Here is a 22,942-nt window from a genome sequence, read left to right on the forward strand (position 1 = left end):
CTCCTGCCCATTGTAGGGATGCACTCGGCGGGTTTTGTGATCTGCTTCTGACATGCTTCCACGCTGCTGTGGGATTTGTTTTAAAGTGGGGAGGGGGCCATTAGAAAGGTGAGGCCCAAGAAGTCCCCGCAGCAGGAGGGTGCATCAGGGTACAGTTGCCAAGCGAGAGGCTCTTCCCGGCGCGGCCATGGGAGCATTTTGCTGGGAAGCAAGACCCGGGACCAGAGAAGAGGAGGGAGAGGGGGGAGGGAAAGAGTTGAAAAAGAGGTTACAAATTGTAAAGAGAAATAACAGCATTTATGTCTAAATGACAACTCTTTATCTTCCCACCCCAGGCCTATTTGGTGACAAGCCATTCTGTCAGAATTTGTTGGTCAAGGAGACGGAGGCTCTGTGTTCAGGAGATGCATTATACCTTGATCTTGTCTCTGCTGGAATTCAGGAGCTTCCCTGTAAGCAATCAGCCCCCTAATGGGCAGGAGACACCTCTGGGGATGGGAATTTGACAAGGCTTGTCAAAACTGTCAGACGGCAGCGAGTCCTTTTTATTCCCCTGTTCCTACCAGGGGAGGGAACAGCTCGTGGGGTGTGCCGAGCCTTCGAGGACAAAAGCTAAAACCACAGTGAGAAGCTGCTCAGACATTAGCGAGGCCAACGCATAAATCCATCATATAAAAAAAAAGTAACTGGATGAATAAAACAGGTACATGCCGTGCACACCGTGTATCTTGGGGCTGTGGGAAGAGCCTATGGGGTGACTCAATAGAGTGAAGGACTATCTCTCTCAGATTCCCTATCACCAGGCGGCAATGAATTAAAATTGCCTGAGAAATCAAGCAGGTGGTAATGGCCTCACCGGCAGATAAAAGTTATTGGAGGATGGGCTTCCCCACCCCCCCAGGCTGTCACATCGTCTTCCTCAGCTCCGGGGCGGAGCGGATTAAAGCCAGCCGACTGGCAGATACAGTCACACCCCCAACAAGAAAAAGAAAAAGGCACCCACGGACTGGGGACGTGTTGCAGAGGGGCCCTGGGCTGGCGGAGGCCCGGGTAAGGTCAAGGGCTGTCCGGGACCCAGGGCCTTCTGGAGGAAGGCCTCACCTTGTGTCTTGAACTTTCCCTGGGAGGGTATGGGGGCCGGAAGCCAGAACGTGATTATTATAGGCCTCTCCTCCGATGCCTGTTTAGTACCAAACCAAGACGGAGGGGTGCAGAGGGGAGGGTGTAGAGGAAACATTGAGATGTCACATGGTCAGCAGGATGGATCCTTGAGGACGTGACGGATGTGGGAAAGATTAGCAAAGATCTCAAGCTAGAAAGGAAGGTCTCCGTATTTTCGCCTTTATACAACTCCCAGCCCCTCTCACGACAACTCACACATGCCCTGATCCTAGCTAATCGGCCCCGAAGATAAACATGCCTTCATTAAACCCGAAGACCTGTCTGGCATTGATTCCGGGTTCCAATGTGAAGCTCTCCTGTCCGACTGCTGACAGACACTTGCTTAGTTAAAGAAATGCGGAGTCCCTCTTAGAGATAATGGCTTCCATTCTGGACCTCACTTCAGAGACTTCTGCACAGAGAGGAGGCTAGCTAGCACTTTGAGACGCTCAGGAAAAAGGGGGGGAGTGGGGAGAGCAAGTTCACACAGTCATCCGTTCACCCGCATGAACACATGCGCGCGCACGCAGACACACACACACACACACACACACACACACAGCCCACCCCAGAAACAGCGCCACATGACACAGATGCATTTCGGCTTCTAATTACCTCACTGTCTAATTCATGCTAACACAGCAATTAGTGATAAAGCTCCGAACACTCATACACATTAGCCTGACGACATTTAATTATGACATTAGATGTATTGCACTTCGTGAGATACGTAGCTTAGTGAGTAATAAGAAATCTACATGTATGGCCCATCTAAACGACATCGCAATAAAAGTAAAGGAAAGCCATGAAACCCTCACTTTGTCATTAAAAGAAAATGTTGTAACGGGTGCATTTTTATGTGAAATATGCCGTTTCCAGCTGCTGACTGGGAATCTGGTCTCCCCAGCTTAGAAAACACGGTTACGTCTCTCTTTCTAAAGAGAGAGAAGAAAAGGAGGAAATGGGTCAGTCGTACTTGACTACTGCTTGATGCTTCTGTGCCTCCATTCTTGGTTTTTTAGTACCTTAGACATCAGCGGAAGGAATAGGGGGAAACGTGACATTTTTTTTCTTCTTCTTTTTTTTTTTTTTTACTGGGATGGACCATGAGATGTGCCATTTGCTTTTGGTTTACATGGGGCCTGTTCCATGAGACATGATTAATAGCTCAGCGGCACTGCCAAAAAGCACATAAATCTGGCCATCCACAGTGTAATTGACACACTGCTTGTCTTACAGATTACCTGCCGCACTCCCTTATCTCCCTCTAATCCCCTGGTGGGCATTCGAAACAGCTGATTATGCAATGCATAGCTGCTGACACCACAGTTTGGGGTCTGTTCCTTATAGCACCCAATTAGCTGTCACATAAAGCCCTACTCTCCTTGATCAACCTTGACCAGGTGTTAAGTATCAGCTGAATGAACACAGGCTGCCACAGAAATTCTACTGAAGCATCCGGACCTTCCCCCTCCAAATTCTGAATCAAGTCACCCTTTGCTTTACCTTACCCAACACCTCTGCTTTAGTTCCTCACATTCAGGGCACTGGAATCTGCCCCCGAGCCCCAAAGAGCACCCACTAAATGTTATTACCTTAACCCTTCTCCTCTCCCCTCCTCCTGTCTTCAGATGGAAATCTAGCAGCTCTGCGTTACCTTGCTGTGTGAACTTGAACTCTTCAGCCCTCTCTCTGCTCCTCAGATTTCTCCCTGTCTCTGAAAAATGTTTTTAAAGAAACAAACAAAACCAAACAAAAAAAACAAACCCTAAGACTGACTTAGCACAGTAGCAACTGCGAAGATTAAAGATTACATAATGAACAAGTTGTAAAGCCCTTTGAAAGCATAAAAAGCTGTAGGAGTAATTATTATCATTGTTATTAATCACCTCGGTTCATCACATATAGTAAACATGAGATAATAAAGAGGGGACTCTTAAATGCAGTATCAGCAGCAAGACCCATTTATTACAATGCTGTTTGCTTGGATTCCATTACAGTTATAACATTTTACGCTCATGTAGCACTTTTCATCGGAGAATGTCAAAGTGCTGTACAAGCACAAGCTCTAATTATACTAATCCTCCAAACACGACTGGGGAGGCAGCAGGGAAAGGCCACTTCCAGTCACGTAACATCTAAGCAGGACCCTGTGCAGGTCTGAGGAGGTTTCCCTTTGAGGGCTGCATCTAGAAGCCTCTGTAATCTCAGGGCGTCTGGGTGGCTCAGTTGGTTAAGCATTGGCCTCAGCTCAGATTGTCATCTCACGGTTCATGGGTTTGAGCCCCGTGTTGGGCTCTGTGCTGACTGCCAGCTCAGAGCCGGGAGCCTGCTTCAGATTCTGTGTCTCCCTCTCTCTCTGCCCCTCCCCTGCTCACCCTCTGTCTCTGTCTCTCTCGGTCTCAGAAATAAACATTTAAAAAAAATTTTTTTTAATTCTAAAATCTGGAAAAGTTCCTAGAGGAGTCGTTTTTTTAAAGCACAAACATATCAGATAGATACATGTATAAAGGTTTGAATATTTTTCTTCTGCATGAGGATTATATTGTGAATGTCTTACAACTAATGCCCATGCCTCGATCTCTCCATGCTGGCCCGAGATTTGTACGTTTGCCATCAAGCAGAGTCTGAAAGAAGATGTTCCATGTCTTATTGTTTGTAACGTTGCCAGCCTGGAAGTTTTCACACGCTGATGATTCCTAATGATAGTAAGTAAGTATATGGTGAGAAATACAATGAGAACAATGTATGTTTTCGATACCTGGTCACTTTGCCAGTGTAATACTCACGGGGCAGGGAGATGGGTTTTGGGTAATTCTTACACAAAATTTACAATATTTCTAATACTTTGCTGTAGGTATTTGTTTATTTTTTTATTTAAAAAATTTTTATTGCTTTATTTATTTTTGAGAGAGAGAGACAGAGCATGAGCGGGGGAGGGGCAGAGAGAGAGGGAGACACAGAATCTGAAGCAGGCTCCAGGCTCTGAGCTGTCAGCACAGAGCCCGACGTGGGGCTCAAACCCATGAACCATAAGATCATGACCTGAGCCAAAGTCAGATGCTCAAACTACTGAACCACCCAGGTGCCCCTTTCTTGTAGGTTTTGGTTTAAGTAAATTGATAGTTTCAGCTGTAGTAATAATTCTTTCCTCTCACTAATGAGAGCAGAACAAATTACTTACACTCTTGGGATTTTGCATCCTTCCAGTTTAAAAACGTGTGGCTGTCTCCAAAGTAAGTACATGCAGCCCAGAATGTAAGATGATCCACTGTGGCCCAGCGAGGAAATAGTAAAACTTCTACTTTATTTACTTTATTCTATTTCACTTTGTAAAAATCATTAAGTTATTTTTACTAATACATTATACAATGTGAGAGAAGGGTGCACCCAAACATTTCTTTTTTACTAATGCTGCATAGACAAAAAATACTTGAAGAGTTAAAAAAAAAAAAAAAAATGAGAAATACCTGCATAGCAAAAGAGAGGGGTATTTAGGTCAGACTCCACTTCATCATCCAAAATAAAAATGTTTAGGGGACGGGGCGCCTGGGTAGCTCAGTTGGTTAAGCCTCTGACTTCAGCTCAGGATATGATCTCATGGTTCGAGAGTTCGAGCCCTGCATCTGATTCTGTGCTGACAGTGTGCACCCTGTTTGGGATTCTCTCTCTCTCCCCCCCAAATAAATAAATAACTAAACTTAAAAAAAGAAGAAACGTTTTGGGGAAGAGCACAACATGACTTTATCTGAAAGGAATCACTGAAGTCCCTGAAATCAAAGGGGACTTGTCACCCTGAATAATTATCTCAGTGCTCAGGCACACAGCACTTAGAAACGATGTTGTGCTCCCTGAGTAGAGTTAACACATTTAGTTGTGACCAGGGCCGGGCCATGAAGCATTTTCAGAGAGCAAAGAAGCTTAACCCAAAGTAACACTGCTTTATGTAAAAAAATAAAATGGTGACTTCCTTTTGGGCGAACTGCCTTCTAAAAAGATCTTATGTGGGGTGCTTGGGAGGCTCTCAAAATAAATAAATACACTTTAAAAAGTTTAAAAAATAATAAAAGTAATAAAAAAACATAAAATGAAATAATTCCGGTAGTTCTAGAGTCGGAAGACGTGGCTTTGTGTCCCAGATCACACCCTTGGGAAAGCCCCCATCGTCTGAGTGTGTCTCCTTATCCATGAAATGGAGAAAAGACTCTGTCTGTCCTCCTTACCCCACGGCCTAAATACAGGCCTGTCCCCGGCCAGATGAGAGTCAACGCCAGGGTGCCTGACTCTGAGGGAGAAGAGAAAATCCTTCTCACCTGCCACCTGGTCCATCCAATGACTTGTAAGAACTTGGTAGAAGCGTCACTGCAGAGAGAACAACAGCAGAGCCCCTAGACGGCCAGGAGGAATGTGCAGGCCCAGCAAACTGGATCTGCAATAGACCCGAGGGGCTAACCTCAGACAGTGTTTCCAAGCCACTCCAATGCCACCCTTTAAGAATATATCAACCCCCTTAGCATGGCCCTTTCCAATAGAAATATAACATGCAGCGTATATGTAATTTAAATTGTCCACATTATTCATAGTAGCCAGAAGATGAGAACAACACACACACACACACACACACACACACAGAGGAATATTATTCAGCCTTAAAAAGAAAGGAAATTCTGGCACATGGACAATATGAATGAAATTTGAAGACATCGTGCTAAGTAATTCAGTCACAAAAAGGCAAATCATATATTGTATGATTCCAGTTGTATACGGTACCTGGAATAATCAGCTTCATAGAGACAGAAAGCAGAACAGTAGCGGTTACCAGGGTCATGTGGGGAGGGAGATGGAGGTGTTAGTTCTCAACAGGTATAGAGGCTGAGCTTGGAAAAGTGAGAAAGTTCTGATGTTGGAGACAATGGTTACACAAAACATGAGCAGACTTAATGCCACTGAATGGTACCCCTAAAAATGATTAAAATGGTAAATTTATCTCATGTAGATTTCACCACAATAAAAAGTTTTCTTAGTAGTTGTATTTAAACATAAAAGTTTAGGGACACCTGGGTGGCTCAGTCGCTTAAGGGTCCATCTTTGGCTCAGGTCATGATCTCACAGCTCGTGAGTTCGAACCCCACATTGGGCTCTGTGCTGACAGCTCAGAGTCTGGAGCCTGTTTTGGATTCTGTGTCTCCCTCTCTCTCTGCCCCTCCCCTGCTTGTCCGCTCTCTTTCCTTCTCTCTCAAATATAAATAAAAATTAAAACTTAAAAAATAAACAAATAAATAAATAACATAACATAAAAGTTTAAAAGAAGTGGGAAATTCATTTAGTAATTCATTTTCTTTGACCTAATATATTCAAAACCTATCATTTCAAAGTGCAGTTAACATAATTATTGATAAGGCATCTGACATTCTTTTTCTTATCTGTCTTTACATTCCAAAGTGCATTTTATGCTTATAGTACGTCTCCAATCAGACCAGCCACATTTCAAGGGCTCATTGGCCTCACGTGGCTGGCAACAACCGTCCCAGAAAGTGCTGACCTAAAGAGGGGTAAGCTAATACATGGTCTCAGCACCTGGGCCCTGGCCACCCTGCTGTGGGAGCCCTCTAGAGAAGGGGAAACTGGGTGGCTCAGTCGGTTATGCGTCCAACTTCAGCTGGGGTCATGATCTTACGGTTCATGGGTTCGAGGCCCTCATGAGGCTCTGTGCTGACAGCTCAGAGCCTGGAGCCTGCTTCAGATTCTGTGTCTCCCTCTCTCTCTCTGCCCCTCCCCCCACCCATGTTCTATCTCTAAACAAACAAACAAGCAAACATTAAAGGAAGGAAGGAAGGAAGGAAGGAAGGAAGGAAGGAAGGAAGGAAGAATGGAAGAAAGGAAGGAAGGGAAAAGGAGGGTTATTTCTCTACTGGTGGGACAGGAAGGGTCACTGGGAAACCTAGGACCTAAGAAGAAAGTGTTCAACACCATGTATAGAGCAGAATGATAACTGTAAACATATCTCAAATAGGTGCCATGGGCCAAGTACCATTCTACATGGGGGACCACCATTGACTCATTCAATCCTCACAACAGCCCCCAGAGGTAAATGTACTCAAAGTCTCCCCATTTTATAGATGAGGAAACAAGCACAGAGAGAATGAAGTGTTCAGGGTCACAGAGCTGGGACTAAAACGGGGTCATACCTTTAACCACTACACCATCCTGCCTTCCCACACATCCGCCATCTTGTTAGGGCATAACCAGAGGCTGGGGAGTGTAGACCATGGCAATGGCCCACGGGATATCGAGTTGCTGCTTCCTAGCACACTGCAGGTGAAGGGGTAGCCTTGGCTGCTAGGCAATAAGGGCATCTGAGCCACCAGAATTTCCTCGATATCTGCAAACCCATGAGGACTGCACTTGCAATTTATGAATATATGCAGATACATGAATGGATCACACATTGCGACTCAGCTCAGATACTAATGTCAGACACTTGGAAGCATTCTTCGGCTCTAACCTCGTGAGATTTAGAAGTATTTTTCCTCAAGAAACTGGACAGCTGGACAACCCAATCCATGACCTGTCTGGAAGGGCTCCTGGTAGACAGAAATTGACCTACTGAATAAGTTCGCTAGCCTTTCCACCTCCCTGCACGCTCTGCTCTGAAGTGCTGTGAATCAAAGAACATGAGACTCCTGCGAAATAATGTTTATTTCAGGACATGGTGACTCCTCAGCCAGAGAAACTTGGGACGCTAAGTTTTCATATTCTGGGTGATGGAAATCAGGTCAGGCAGGGCTAATAAACAGCACAAGAATAAACAGCTTAATTTATCCTACAAAGAGAGAAACCAGCCAAGCCCGAGCAGAGTGTCTGTATCACATGGGAGAATTTCAATCCTGATTATCGTTTTAGTGCCACACAAACGCCCAACCTCCCACAGAGCTGGCGTATCAGAGGTGAACCCTTCCTTCCTCTCTCCCAATTGTCAACTGCTCTTATCAACACAGAGCTCACGCTGAGCCACCACTCAGCTTGACAGACAATCACAACAACAACAAGACAAAACGCTGGGCCTGGAAAATTATTGTTTTTATACACAATACGGATCAATTTGGTAGGTAGTTTCCAAAACATCAACCAACACACAACCATGTTCTCCAGTCTTACCCCATTAGATGCGAGCGTACCCTCAAGGCATGATATCCTTCTCCAGACCACTGTGGTCTTACACAAACATAATTAGTAGTGTGTTTGTTTCTATTAGCATCAGCAAAGAGGAATAAGAATGGCAGAAAGAAAGAAGAAGGAAAAAAAAAAAACCCAGAGTCCCAAATAGAGAAAATACAGTTGGTGTACTTTCAAACTCATTTTTATTGTGCAAATACTACATAAGATTATGGAAAATTTAGAAAACACATATAAGGGAGGGTGGGGGAGGAATTTGTTACCTGATCTAGAAACTATATTTCTGCAAAATTTATTCCAAAAGATTGATTGGCGAGTTACAGCTTCCCACTGATGACCTCAAAGCTGACTAACACAAAGAACAAATTCATCAGCCAAAAGTCTCTCATCAGGAACTTAATCATGAGCAAAAGTTTTTGGTGTGATGGAGCCCATTGGAGTTTTCTGGAAGGCTAGATTCAGATGTCTAAAGTAAGAGGTTTGCTTAGAGGGCTCACTCACAACCTTGATTCCAGATGCTCAGAGCAAAGAAGGTAAGAAAACCAAAGACAGTTGAAAGCAAGAATGTTTGAAATGTTGGTCTCCAGGTGGGGCACCAAAATCCTCTCTGTGACTCCTACCTTGTAGGCCACAGACCCCCCCAGGGAGAAATTGCAAGGAGGTTGCAAATCCATACTCACACCAAGTAGTTTCCTGCAGGAGGATAATTAAAAGTATAATGACTATCGCATGAGGCTCATTAAATTCTTTGATATTAACAAGGGGTCCTCACCCTCATAAAGTTTGAGGGCCATTACTCTGGTCTGTCTTTGACTCTTAAGACTTTAGTGCATAAGTTAACCTCCCATTCAGAGGATGCACAGTGAACCTTTTCTACCTCTGTGTCTTCAGACACTTCACCTCTTCATTCACAGCCTCAGTTTCTCCTTAACACTGCCATTAGTCGTAATGATGACAGTAAATGACACAAATGGAATATCTAGCCTCACAGGTAATTTGGGGAGTAGTAAAATAATATGTCAATTCCTTAGAGACATCCATTTCAAAAGCGAACGTTATCTAAGTGATGTCAAATGTTCTCAAGAACTCCAAATATAACCCTTAACCTGCCACTTGCTAAATCTATATCCAAACTGATTCTCTAATCACAGAAAATATATTGCAACTCAGCCAAATGGATCATTTCTCACAAAGTTGGTGCTCAACTTTCTATTTCCTCCATCTATTTATCCATTCCTAGATTCTCAAGATACAAAAGGCTCAAAAATTCAATCCGTTGTTGGGGTGCCCTGAATGTCTCAGTCAGTTAAGCATCTGACTTTGGCTCAGGTCATGATCTTGTGGTTTGGGAGGGGCTCTGTGTTGATGGCTCAGAGCCTGGAGCCTGCTTTGGATTTTGTGTCCCTGTCTCTCTCTGCCCCTGCACCCTCCATGCTCTGTCTTTCTCTGTCTCGCAAAAATAAATAAAATGTTTTAAACTTTAAAAATAAATCCATCTGAGGGGCGCCTGGGTGGCTCAGTCAGTTGGGCATCCGACTTGGGCTCAGGTCATGATCTCAAGGTTGGTGGGTTTAAGCCCCATATCGGGCTCTGTGCTGACAGCTCTGAGCCTGGAGCCTGCTTCAGTTCTGTGTCTCATTCTTTCTCTGCCCCTCCCCCACTTGTGCTCTGTCTCTGTTTCTCAAAAATAAATAAATGTAAATAATAATAATAAATAAATAAATAAATAAAATAAAAATCCATCTGAAAAATTCAGTCTATTGAGATTGTTTGCAAATTTTTTTAGGGATACCATAAATTTAAAACTTCTTTCATAATATCACATTAATATATGCCTTCAAAGCCAATGTAAAATAAACAATTGAAAAAGATCTAGAAATATTTACTAAAAATATACCATGTAAAAGAGGTATCTGCTGTGTTGTTTTTCACGCCATAGAAGTTAACCATGTCAATGCAGTCCAGTAAATTGTTGGCCAGATATTAGGTGGTACTTTATCCCTAATGAGATTCCAACTAGCCGAAAACTGTGGAAAAGAAAAGGACTTGGTGTCAGAGATGTGGGTTCAAATCTCAGCGGTATCACAGATTTACCTATTGGATTAGGTCACATTCCTCATCTCTGAATAATAATATTCACAAGGTTGTGAAAAGGATTGTATGTAAGAACATATGTGGAAGCAAAAGTGTTGTGGAAATATTAACCGTTATGTTAGCGTGCAAGCCATTCTTCTTCCAGTCCAACGAGCTAGCCAATGGTCACAGTAATGTTAATCAGAATGAGGCACACACAGTGGGCTATAATCCTCCTTAGCTCTATCAGAAATATCTGCCAGCTACCATGCCCCTTTTACCATTGGAACCTCCATGAAGAACACAAAAAGTTACCCTCCTACCGAAAGACATCATAGGTCCTTTATCACAAGTCCATTAATGCTGGCTTGGCAGTTGACACTTGCCGAATACTTTTTCATCTAACATCAAGAATCATATGGGAGTCTCAAAAAAAGCTCTCAGTTTAGCAGTTCTTGCAAGGATTGCCATTTCATGTCTTGAAAATATGGGAAATGAAATCACACATTCATTACAGCAGAAAGTACCCTTCTATCCCTCTCCGCTAGCATTTGTTACAAGACAGACGCCATATTTGCACTTGCTGTCATCACCACAGTTACGCATATGACCATTTGCCTGCCTGACTGGAACTGAGTTCATTCCCGGGTGCATTTCAGAGTCGTAAGGGAGGAAAAATTCTTTCTAGGTAACTTTTTTTTTTTTTAATCAACACTAAACTCTGGATTTTAGAAAACACAGAGGCCCTGGGGTCAAACCTTTCCCTCTACTGACGTTATCACTGTTTGAGGTGCAATCATATCGAGTGGCTGGTGGTTACTGTAGAACCGCTCAAGTATTTGAGCTTTCGTTTCAAAGGAGAATCTCATTTAATGTCTTTCTAGGCAGTTTTTTTTTTAAATGTTTTATTTATTTCTAGGAGAGAGAGAGAGAGCGCGTGAGCAGGGGAGGGTCAGAGAGAGAGGGAGTCACAGACTTCGAAATAGTCTCCAGGCTCTGAGCTGGCAGTCAGCACAGAGCCCGACGCGGGGCTCGAACCCACGAACCGCGAGATCATGACCTAAGCGAAAGTCGGACGCTTAACCGACTAAGCCACCCAGGCGCCCCTATAGGCAGTTTTTTTTTTAAATGTTTTATTTATTTCTAGGAGAGAGAGAGAGAGCGCGTGAGCAGGGGAGGGTCAGAGAGAGAGGGAGTCACAGACTAAGAAAAAGACTCCAGGCTCTGAGCTGGCAGTCAGCACAAAGCCCGACACGGGGCTCGAACCCACGAACCGCGAGATCATGACCTAAGCGAAAGTCGGACGCTTAACCGACTAAGCCACCCAGGCGCCCCGTTATGGGGTTGTTTTTAAAGGCTGTTTTTTTTAAAGTAGCTTCTTTTTTTTTTTTTTCCGCTGCAAAAGAACTGTGATCATTATAAACATTGAAAAGTAAGAGAACTTATAACTCACAATCTCACCATCCAAAGATAACCATTAACATTTTGTCACCTAATTTAGTCTTTTTCCTAAGCATGAATACATATTCTTCATTGACAATACAGTCAAATGCAGATCATTTCAAATCTTGTTCTCAACGGTATCTCGTCAACATTTTTCCATGTTACCATATATTCTTATCGTGTGTTATTTACCCAACCTTTTGGTTGGGCATTTAAGTAGTTTTCAAATTTCGTTATTCTAAACAATGCTGAGTTAGACATCCTTCCACCTAAAATTTTGGGTACATCTACAACTATTCCCTTAGAACAAATTCTAGAAATAAAATTACTGAGTCGAAGCCAGAGTTTAAGGCTTTGACTTAGATCTGTGCTTTTTGTTTCTGAAAAGTGAGATTCAGTAGTCTTGAAATAGATCCAAAGATCTAAAAGGTACAGTGTGACTGTTATTCACAGAAACGAATCACTGACTTAGTCCTGCTTCACTTCTCCCTGATGGACAGATTGGAAGCACTGAGGAAGAAAATGAGTCGTTTGACCAAACAATTATTTAGTAATTTGTCAAAAACCGGAGCACTTGGGGGGCTCAGTCGGCTGAGCATCCGACCTTGGCTCAGATCATGATCTCGAGGTTCACGAGTTCAAGCCCTGCGTCAGGCCTATATTCGATTCTGTGTCTCCCTCTCTTTCTGCCCCTCCCCTACTCTTACTCTCTCTCAAAAATAAACATTAAAGAAAAAAATTTTTAATAATAATTTGTCAAAAACCTACTATGTCTGGCACTTAACAGCTCCCTAATCGTCTTAAGTGAATCCCAGCTCCCTGCTCTTATCCGACCATGAACCCTCTTCTCGGTACAGAGCAGTTCCTGCCCTGTTTCTTAGCGTGTTCTGTGCAGGGAAAAATATGGGTCAGTTTCCTCTGGCCAAGTTTTCCCCTGAACTATCCACATACACACACAACCAAAATAAACATCTAAATATAGTCCAAATACATTTCCCACCCAATGTCCTAGAGCCACCCACAGCGAGCCATTCTCTACACGTTTATAGGTAAAGCTCATGAACCAGTACCTTTTGCTTAAATGCTCTTTAACTAAAAGCTAAATCATTCGCCTGTTTCTTGATGAAATTCAACTGAGAAAAATAAATGATGTGATTACAAATAAGAAATATTCAGGCCAACGTGTGAAAACTATCTCTAACTTAAGTGCCTTATACATCCCCTGCTTGTACATGTAACCACATCTCTATCACCCTAAAATGACTATCCTAACATTCCCTCCCTCTTCTCTTATTTCCAAGAGGTCAGAGGGAAAAGATCGGTAACACACACACACACACACACACCACAAAAAAACCCCAAAAAAGACAAACAGGAAAACAGCTCAAGATTTAGGAAACTTTGACATCTTTTCCACAACCATCAAAAGTGATTTTTGAAAGTTAAAGTGCCATCCGGGCAATGCTCTGATAATTTGGCAGACACCATCCCTTCACAAGAGCATAAATGTAACACAGGAAACATTGTCATGAGCTGTCAGAACAAGTTACTACTGAATGGCCACTGGATGGGACACATATTCAAAACCTCAGTCGCTCTCTGCAGTCCACACCACAGGGCCGGGGGAAGGGGGGTGAGCATTTGGAATTCAAAATCAGTTATTTAGCTGTATTAGGGTCATTTTAGGACCTGTGTTTAGAAAGAGAAGTGGGCTGTGGCTCTCATGCAGCCTTGAGCTTCACTCAGGACTGCAGGGACCACACACCCGTGACCCAGCACCGGGTTCTCAATCCAGCTCAGTGCTGAGAACCCTCAAGATGCTGAACCATGAGCCCTGGGGAAGTTGGGAGTGGGTCTCCCTCACCTTTGCAAACACTGAAACACTGTCCGTCGCACAGGGAAATGAACTAAAACACTATCAAAAGTTGCACCCTGTGGGGGCACCTGTGTGGCTCGGTAGGTGAAGTGTCTGACCCTTGATCTCAGCTCAGGTTATGATCTCAGGGTTCAATGGTTCAAGTCCGGATTTGGGCTCTACGCTAATGGCGTGAAGTCTGCTTGGGAGTCTCTCTCTCTCCCTCCCCCTCTCTCTCTGCCCCTCCCCTACCCCCCCCCCCCACTCTGAAAATAAATAAGCTTAAAAAAAAAATGGCACCCTCTGACGGGTGAGTTTTAGAAAACTGTTGAAAGATGTAGCTGGCAGTGACAGTGATACGAACTGTTTCCTAAGACCTGAAGATGACTCTACTGGCCGTTAGGGAGACAGCCCAGCTGAGAGAGCCCAGGGAGAGAGCCCAGGGAACACACCAGAGTGTTCAAATCCCTTCTTTGCACGCAACCTTCTCTTCCTTTGTGTTGCCTTGATTTCTAGGAGCAAAGAGCCCATATTTTCCCTACCGATTTGGCCACTTGCAGCTCGGGCACATTTCACTCCACCTTTGGCTCCCCAAAACATACTTTAAGTCCTGTTTCCTGAGGCCTTGATTTGTAGGGCATGAAAAAATCCAGCAAAGCTGTGTTGTAGTCCCATTTAATTTGGCGGCACCTGGGTGGCTCAGTCGGTTAGGCATCGAACTCTTGGTTTAGGCTCAGGTCATGATCTCACAGTCTGTGAGTTCAAGCCCTGGTTCGGGCTCTGCGCTGACAGCATGGAGCCTGCCTGGGATTCTCTCTCTTTTTCTCTCTCTGCCCTTCCTCTGCTCTCTCTGTATCTCAAAATAAATAAACTTAAAAATAAATAAATAAATAAAATAATACCAGTTAGTTGAGACAAAGCTTAATTTCTTAAGCTTTGTAAAATAGAGACATTGCCTACATTATCATGTAAACTACTTAATGTGGGGCCTAGCATAGTGCTTAATAAATACTAGTCTGTACTGTTATTATTTTTTTAATGTTTATTTTTTATTTCTGAGAGAGAGAGAGAGAGAGAGAGAGAGAGAGCCGGGGAGAGGCAGAAAGAGAGGGAGACACAGAATCCGAAGCAGGCTCCAGGCTCTGAGCTGTCAGCACAGAGCTCAACACGGGGCTTGAATTCAACAACTATGAGATCAGGACCTGAGCTGAAATTGGTACTTAATTGACTGAGCCACCCAGGTGCCCCAGTACTATTATTATTAAAGACTACAGAGAGGGGTGCCTGGGTGGCTGAGTCGGTTAAGCGTCTGACTTCGGCTCAGGTCATGATCTCACGGTTCGTGGATTCAAGCCCCAAGTCAGGCTCTGTGCTGACAGCTTAGAGCCTGGAGCCTGTTTCAGATTCTGTGTCTCCCTCTCTCTCTGCCCCTCCCTTGCTTATGCTCTGCCTCTCAAAAATAAATAAATGTTTAAAAAATAAAAAGATTTTAAAACAAAGACCACAGAGAAAGACAGCAGTGTGGACTGATGAAGGAAAGTAGAAGCTGAGGGAGACTCTTTTAAACGGATCTAAGTCAGGTTCTAATTTTCATCTGGGCAAATTACACTAATCATGATAGTGAGAAGTGTAGTGATCTGAGAGAAGGGAATCATATTTAGCCAGGATAGCTTATTATTCAGGTTAAAAAATGTTTTTAATTGAAAAAATTATTTTACGTGAGCTCTACACCCCATGTGAGTCTTGAACTCACCACCCTGAGATCAGGAGTCACATGCTATACCCACTGAGCCAGCCAGGTGCCCCTAAGAATCAGAGTTTTGCTGGAAAACAAAAGTCCATGAGAATAAAGAAGAGAGGAGCCAAGTTATCTCAACACAGACTTTCTCCCTCTCTTTGTGTCACGCACACAGCTTTCAGGCATCCTTGAAGCCGATAAAATTGTGACCCTAATACATTAAGGAAAAATGCCCTAAACCAGCCAAGAGTGAAAATAAACATGACTGAGCAATAAATTAGGATCTCCTTCACTCTCCTTCTACCTCCCACATGCCTGGGGTTTGCACGGGGGGAAAAATACAATCCATATGGAGGTTTTGGTGCAATCAAGACTCACTCCCCGCCCACTCTGCACACACCCTCCCCCAGGTGACTTGGGTCCCAGATGTCCAGGGGCACTGGGTAAGCATGAGCTGATGCAGATGGAATGGCAGATGTCTGGAGTCCCGAGCCCAGGCTGGGAGGCACAGACAGTGAGAGTGAGTGGGAGGCCTGGAGGGGTACAGGCACCCTGTTTTCTTACCCATTCCCCTCATCCCTGAGCGCCAGCGGTGGGAAGAAGTGCTCATACCGACATCTGGTGACTCTCTCCTCGGGCCTCTCAGGGTCACACGCGCCAGAGTCAAAGCAGTTCGGCATTCACCTAATCCACATCCGTCCATGCGACAGATGAGAACACTGAGGCCTTCGAAGATTTAAAGGGCTTGGACAACCTCATATACCAGCTTATTGCAACACCAAGTGTCCTGCTTTCTAGAGGTTCATATTGTGCTGTTCCCACAGTATGACCTAAGATTGTTTGTCCAACTTTTCATTAAGTTCCCACTGTATGCCAGGCATTGTAGTGGGCATCGGAAACAGTAAGACTTTTCCATGACAATAATAAAAGATCTCTCTGCAGATGAGGAAGAAAAAGAAGAAGAAGAAGAAAAAGCAGCAGCAGCAGCAGAAGAAGGAAGGGTGGAAGAGGAGGAGGAAAAATTATTCTGAGAGCTTCTCGCCCTTTAACATCAAACAATTGGCAAGCACCTACTATGTGCCCAGTTCAGGACGAGGTGGCAGAGAAGAAATGAACAGGGCATTCCTCCCTCCCCCTCCTTGGGGTTCTTCTAGTTAAAGTTAGATTCCACTACCATGGATAAACAGAGAGGAGATTCAGACCATGAATTAACATGGAATAAACACAGATAACAAATAGACAAGATTAAATATTTAGATTGTGTGTTGGCCAGGGGTTAAGTGGATTAATGGAGTGATGAGTTGGGCCGAGTTATGGGATTTCCATGTTTAGACAGGGTGGATTAGGTTGTCTAGCATATGGAAATGCAAATCGAAACTGCTGTAATCAGCATTAACACCCTGTATTCATCTCTGGAGGTGCCTTTCTGTCAAAGGGCAGAAGGTGCAGGACGGACCACGTCTCGCCCATCTTTATGACATCCTGGTGAGTCAGAGAGCCAGCACTGTAATTCCCAGGCTCCTGGTGAGGCAACAGACTCAGGGGAGGGAGTGGGAAAGTCGAGAGCCAGTAAAACCTAGCCCCGGCCCTCTTTACCTCCAATCCAAATACCTTCAGAGCACTTGGGAAATTCAGACAGGCACCGACGCGATGAGCCATTGTAACACAGCCCTTTTGATCTTTTACCTCAAAGGAGGAGAAATTGTGAGTTACCTTATAATTACTTCCCACGTACTTCAAATATGCTTTGGATTCTCCATAGAGCATAAGTTTCTTAAGGGCAGGGACGTACCTTGAATGCCTTTTGTCACTTGCGGCAGAGCCATGAAGCATTGGACACAATAGCAGGCGTGTGCTGCTTTCTTACTGAAAGACTGAAAGGGCTAGAGAAGGAATAGAAGACAGTGGCTGTGCGATCATCAGCCAAGTGTAGGTCCGGCTGCCCATCCATTTCCCGCCCTGCACACCTCCGGCCCCTGTGAAGCAGGAGGCTGGATCAATCTCCACCCGGTCGGGGATCTCTGTAGACACCTCTGAAATCACTTGCCTGACTCTAGCGTCGACAGAAACAGAAAGGGATGATTCGTGAAGAGCTGTGAGAAGCACCCGCAGATTTTGCTGCTTTGTTTTTCTGCATAGAGGAATTCCATAATCGTATTCTCACATGTCTCTCATGGATACTGCTTGTCAAAGAACAGTTCAGGGTGCAGGCTCCAAAGCCAAATCTGCATGCGTTCCTTCTTGGACCTTTTCTCCCAAACCTGACACCCACTCGCTACCCAGAGAAATTGGAAAGTAGAGCCTCTTTCTAAAATTGTGCACATGATGTTTCTTCATAACATCAGACCTTTCAGACCATGTCTTGTCTGCTTTCTAGGCCCCTGTTGTGGGCCAGTACTAATCCACAAAACTAATTCTCTCTCTCTTTTTTTTCTTTTAAGTTTATTTATTTATTTTGAGAGGGAGAGAGAGGCAGAGAAAGCGGGAGGGAGACAACTCAAAGCAGGTCCCATGTCATCAGCACAAAGCCTGACTCGGGGCTCAATCTCATAAACCCTGAGATCATGACCTGAGCTGAAATCGAGAGTCACACGACAGAGCCACCCAGGCGCCTGGGAAAACTGGTTCGAAGCGAGATAAACGTGGCTATAGTGACGTGGAGCGTTCTAGGTTTGACCCTGGGTCTTACCACTGTACTAGCAATGACACTGGACCCTTTTGATTTATGGGTGACAGGCAGAGTCCCCGGGCCCTTTAATAACTTAAATTTTGACCTAGGCTTCTACCGCCTTCCGTCCACCACTAGGGAACCGCTCCAGCCAATCTCAAAAGTCTACTCCAGCGCCATGCTTTGGACTGCAGTTTACCTGCCTGTTATCTCCTTTCCCCCATAAACTCTACCTGGGGAGATAAGGTGAGGAACCTCACCTCTCCGGGCTGGGAACTGTTCCAGTCTTACCATGAGTTGCCAGGTGTAGGCAAACACATTGTGACCTTTATACATCCGCCTGTTGGGTGTGCTCAGCCCACTGTTTTGTTTCCGTGTTTGAGAACGCTTCATCACCGCCCTACACAGAATTGAACTTGAGTCCTGATCCTGGACCATCTGTTCCACCCACTCGTCCTGAGGTTCCTGCCACTTCATCTACATGTCCCCCAGGGAGACGGTCCATCCTTCAGGTCTCTTCCGACCCTCACTGTCCCTACAACTGAGCGTGAACTTGCCTCTTACCGAGGTCTTCAAAGTACATGTGCCCATTATCGCTTTCCTTCATGTGCCGTTTGCTCGGTAAATGAGAACTCAGAGCCCTAAAGTTCTAAGAAAGTCTGAATGCTCCAAAGACTGACGTATATTACTGTCCTGATGAGTCCATAATAGAAACTGTTGGTTCAGAATGGCTTTGGCCTTCTTTGGCTGTGTGAGGGCAATATTTAAAGGGTAGGAGCTGGGCAGTCCCTCAACAGTTAAAATATTCCTTGAAAATACAACTGGCAGACTGAATTCATTATTGTGGATTTTTTTTTTTCTTTTAAAGTAGAAAAAACATTTTTCAATACTCGGGTTATGTGCTTTAAACACTGTCCTGACATCTGTTCTTTAAAAGCACAATAGAAGGCATGCTTTCAACTACAAACACAGATAAAATATGGAAACAGCTCTGCATTTCTGGGCTAGGGACATGCTAAGTAATAGGGATTTGCATGACTAAGCTTCTACTATGCTGACCTATGCAAAAATCCAGAGCGAGCGAATCATTCTTCTTAGTTTGACAATGTTTAAATGAGAAACAGCCTTCACTCTGGATCTGAAGACTTGTGAGCTCACATGAGAACCTGACTGCACCCAATTTAATAGCAATTTTAAAACAGATCTATCTAAATATTAAGGCTCCCTAATTAATAGTGATGTAAGCAGTGATTCTAATTATAGGAACAAAAAGTGAGCAGGGATCAGACCAAGGCAATTGGGCACAATCCACATGAGATTTGGCTCAAGCTGGTTTTTAAAGCTCTCACCTCTATGAAGAAGGAAAGAAAGAAAGAAAGAAAGAAAGAAAGAAAGAAAGAAAGAAAGGGAGGGAGGGAAGAGAGGAAGGAAAGAAGAGGAAGGGAAGGGAGGGAAGGGGAGGGAGGGAAGGAAGAAAGAAAAGAAATAAAAGAACAGGAAGACAGGCAAAACCTGAAACTAATGAATATTTATACAGAAATGTATTTTGTGCTAAGTTTTTGTAACAACATTTTTTCTTTTCCTTTAAGATGTGCTACCTTGTAAGGATAAATGAATTCTCAAAAGCTTAGTCAGTGAAACACTACAGTGACAGCATCTGGTTTGTTATTTTCGACAACAATAAAAGTGGATTAGGGGTTCTAATCAAATTATTTTTCCCCAAACATCAATTACCTACCCAAAAAGAAAGGCTCGGATTTTGAATTTCCTGAATCAGCCTCAATTTCAAATTTTCTGTTGCCATTTCACAATAAGTAATTGAAACATCCTGGAACTTCTTAGTTGTTTGTTTATTCTGGGGTGACGGGTGGGAAGTATCTGATGTCACTGTAACCCTGGGTTTGATGTTGATTCAGGAAACAGTCATTACACAGGCCTTGAGAAAGACTTTTAGTGGCCCACTCACACCTGGATTATTTCATGGGATGAAAACACAGCCAAACACCGGTCTTCCTGGTCCAGCCTGAACCTGAATCAGGACTGGATTTCTCAAGGGTTTCCCTGTGTGGAAGATTAGCTGCCGGCTGCTGGTTCTGGTTCACTGCTAGAACTGGGTGTCCTTCCTCCTAAAAGGAGTCACTGGCCAGTCCCACCTCAGACCCATTTCAAAGAACCTCGCAGAAAAGCAAGTGTGGTTTGAGGGTTGCTGAGACCCTGTGGAGGCTCTCCTGGGCACTACCTACCTCTGTCCTTAGGAGCAGTAACAGTGATGAGGAAGAGATGATTTGCCCCAGTGGCTGGGATCTGATGCTCTCAAGGGGCTGGGAAATGGATGCTGGTGGTTTCAAAGTGGTGAGAACCTGCCCACCCAGGTGCCCAGGGATGGCAGGGTTTCTGATGCAGTAACAGAAACCCAGAACAAATAGAAACACCTGCCTTCTTCTTTTTTAAAAAAATATTATTAATATTTATTTATTTTTGAGACAGAGAGTGGAGGGAGGCAGAGAGAGGAGGACATTGGATCCTAAGCAGACTCCGTGCTGACAGCAGAGAACCCAATGTGGGGCTCGAACCCACAAACTGTGAGATCATGACCTGAGCCAAGGTCAGACGCTCAACTGACTGAGCCACCCAGGAGCTGTGAAATGCCTGTCTTCTAATCAACCTCTGAAGATTGGACAAAAGCATTTCAGCAATGACCATGAAGTTCTTTTCTTTATTAATGTGTTTTTGTATTTATTTTTGAGAGAGACAGAGACAGAACGTAAGCAGGGGAGGGGCAGAGAAAGGGAGACACAGAATTGGAAGCAGGTTCCAGGCTCCAAGCTGTCAGCACAGAGCACGATGTGGGGCTCCAACTCATAAACCGTGAGATCATGATCTGAGCCTAAGTCAAACACAACCGACTGAACCACCCAGGTGCCCCAATGATCATGAACTTCAAAGACCAGTAGCCCTTTCTTAAGTTTTCAGAGGTCCATAGGCCTCTGTCTCCCATAGGTGCTTCCCAAACTATAATGTGCACATGAATCACTTGAGCCTCTTGTTAGAATGCAAACTCTAGGGGAGCCTAGGTGGCTCAGTCGGTTGAGTGTTCGATTTTGATCTCACCGCTGCTCATGCTCTGTCTCTCTCTGTTTCTCAATAATAAATAAATGTTTAAAAAAATGCAAATTCTAATTCAAAGGTCTGGGGTGGGCCCCAAATTTCTATATTATTAACAAGCTCTGAGGACCCCACTTTGAGTAGGTGTCTTAGTCTGCCTAGGCTGCTGTTATGGAATACCACAGACTGGGCAGCTTATAAACAACAGAAATTTATTTCTCACAGTTCTGGAGGCCGGGAAGTCCGAGGTCAAGATACCAGCGGACTCCGTGTCTGAGAAGGTCTTGTTTCTTGTTTCTTGTCACTGTGTCCTCTTCACATGGTAGAAGGAGTGAGGAGGTCCTCTGGGGTCTCTTTTATAAGGACACTAACCCCATTCCTGAGGGCTCCACTTTTGTGACCTAATCACTTCCCAAAGCCCCATGTCCAGACACCATCTGGGGATTGGAGGGGTGGGAGGGAGTAGAATTTCAACATAAGAATTGAAGGGGAGGGAGAAACATGAACATTCCGTCCATAACAGGTCTTAGACACGACTAGGGACGTGGAGAAGCCCAGCGTGGACAACTAACATTGGTCAAATTACCAGCCCTTGGAGGTGGTTCCCAAGGAGCTCAATTCAATTAAATGTAGAAAAATTAAATCTGTGAAATTTCCTACATCCATGTGTTGGCGAGCAAATTCAAACTCATTTCTTGTGATACATGCTTGCCCACTAGTAAGATGAAGCTTTAAAACAGCTGTTACCCATCAAAATCAATTAGTCGGGAAGGACCAGCGCTCAGTGTGAGCTCCCACAGCGCCTCCATGGCACCGAAGTGTCATCCAAAGTCTGCCTTTCTCAGATCGGCCCTTCATCACCTCATCAGCCTCTCAGCCCAGAGATCATAACAAATGGTTCTTCTGTCGGGGCAGTGCTTTTCTTTGTCTAATGGATGATCTTCTTAAAGAGGCTTTTAGAACCATTCAGTAATGTCGTTGTTTCCCTACCACCAAGTTTCAACTCCCAGATAAATAATCCTTCAGTGTCGTGCCGGCTCCGAGCAGCACATATTAGACATTGCGCTAGATTCGTTACCTGTCCATCATCTCGTTTACCCGCCACGAAAGGTAGGTATCATTAGTCTCTTTTTATAGCTGGGGTAATTGATTCTCAGAGAGTTGAAGTAATTTGTGCAAATTCACTTGCTTCGAAGTGGTTGAACAGAAGATTAAAAATTTAGGTCCATTCACTTCATAGCTGTTTCATTTGTTGGTTGGTTTCTCCCAGACCCCACTACTTCTGAGTGTTTTGCCAGGTCCACAACTGGCCTCGGGACCATCCATCTACTAGAGGCTCCACTTCCCAATGCGCCATCAAAACCTTTCCAAATAAAATAGGAGAATATTGTGCGTCAGGGGATTAATTCACCCTTCTCTTAACATCCTTTTGGAGCCTTCCCAGAAAAGAGAGGACTGCAGCCTAAAGACTCAAGAATATGTCCAATCCTTGATCCATTTTAATTTCCCAGATTTCTAATGAGAATTTCATGAGCCATTTCCAATCCATTTGGAGAAGCTTCCCCAACCAAGAATTCTCTATTCAAGTGGGCTGAATGTAGCCTCCTTAGCGTTTAAGACACTCTGGATGCTACAAGTTTATCCTTAGTGATGTATCATGATGACATTGATCCTTCACATTAAGAAATTTTCCGGGGCAGGGGCGCCTGGGTGGCTTAGTCGG

This window comes from Hyaena hyaena, unplaced genomic scaffold (assembly GCF_003009895.1).
Source record: "Hyaena hyaena isolate Hyena2069 unplaced genomic scaffold, ASM300989v1 scaffold_389, whole genome shotgun sequence".
Lineage (NCBI taxonomy): Eukaryota > Metazoa > Chordata > Mammalia > Carnivora > Hyaenidae > Hyaena > Hyaena hyaena.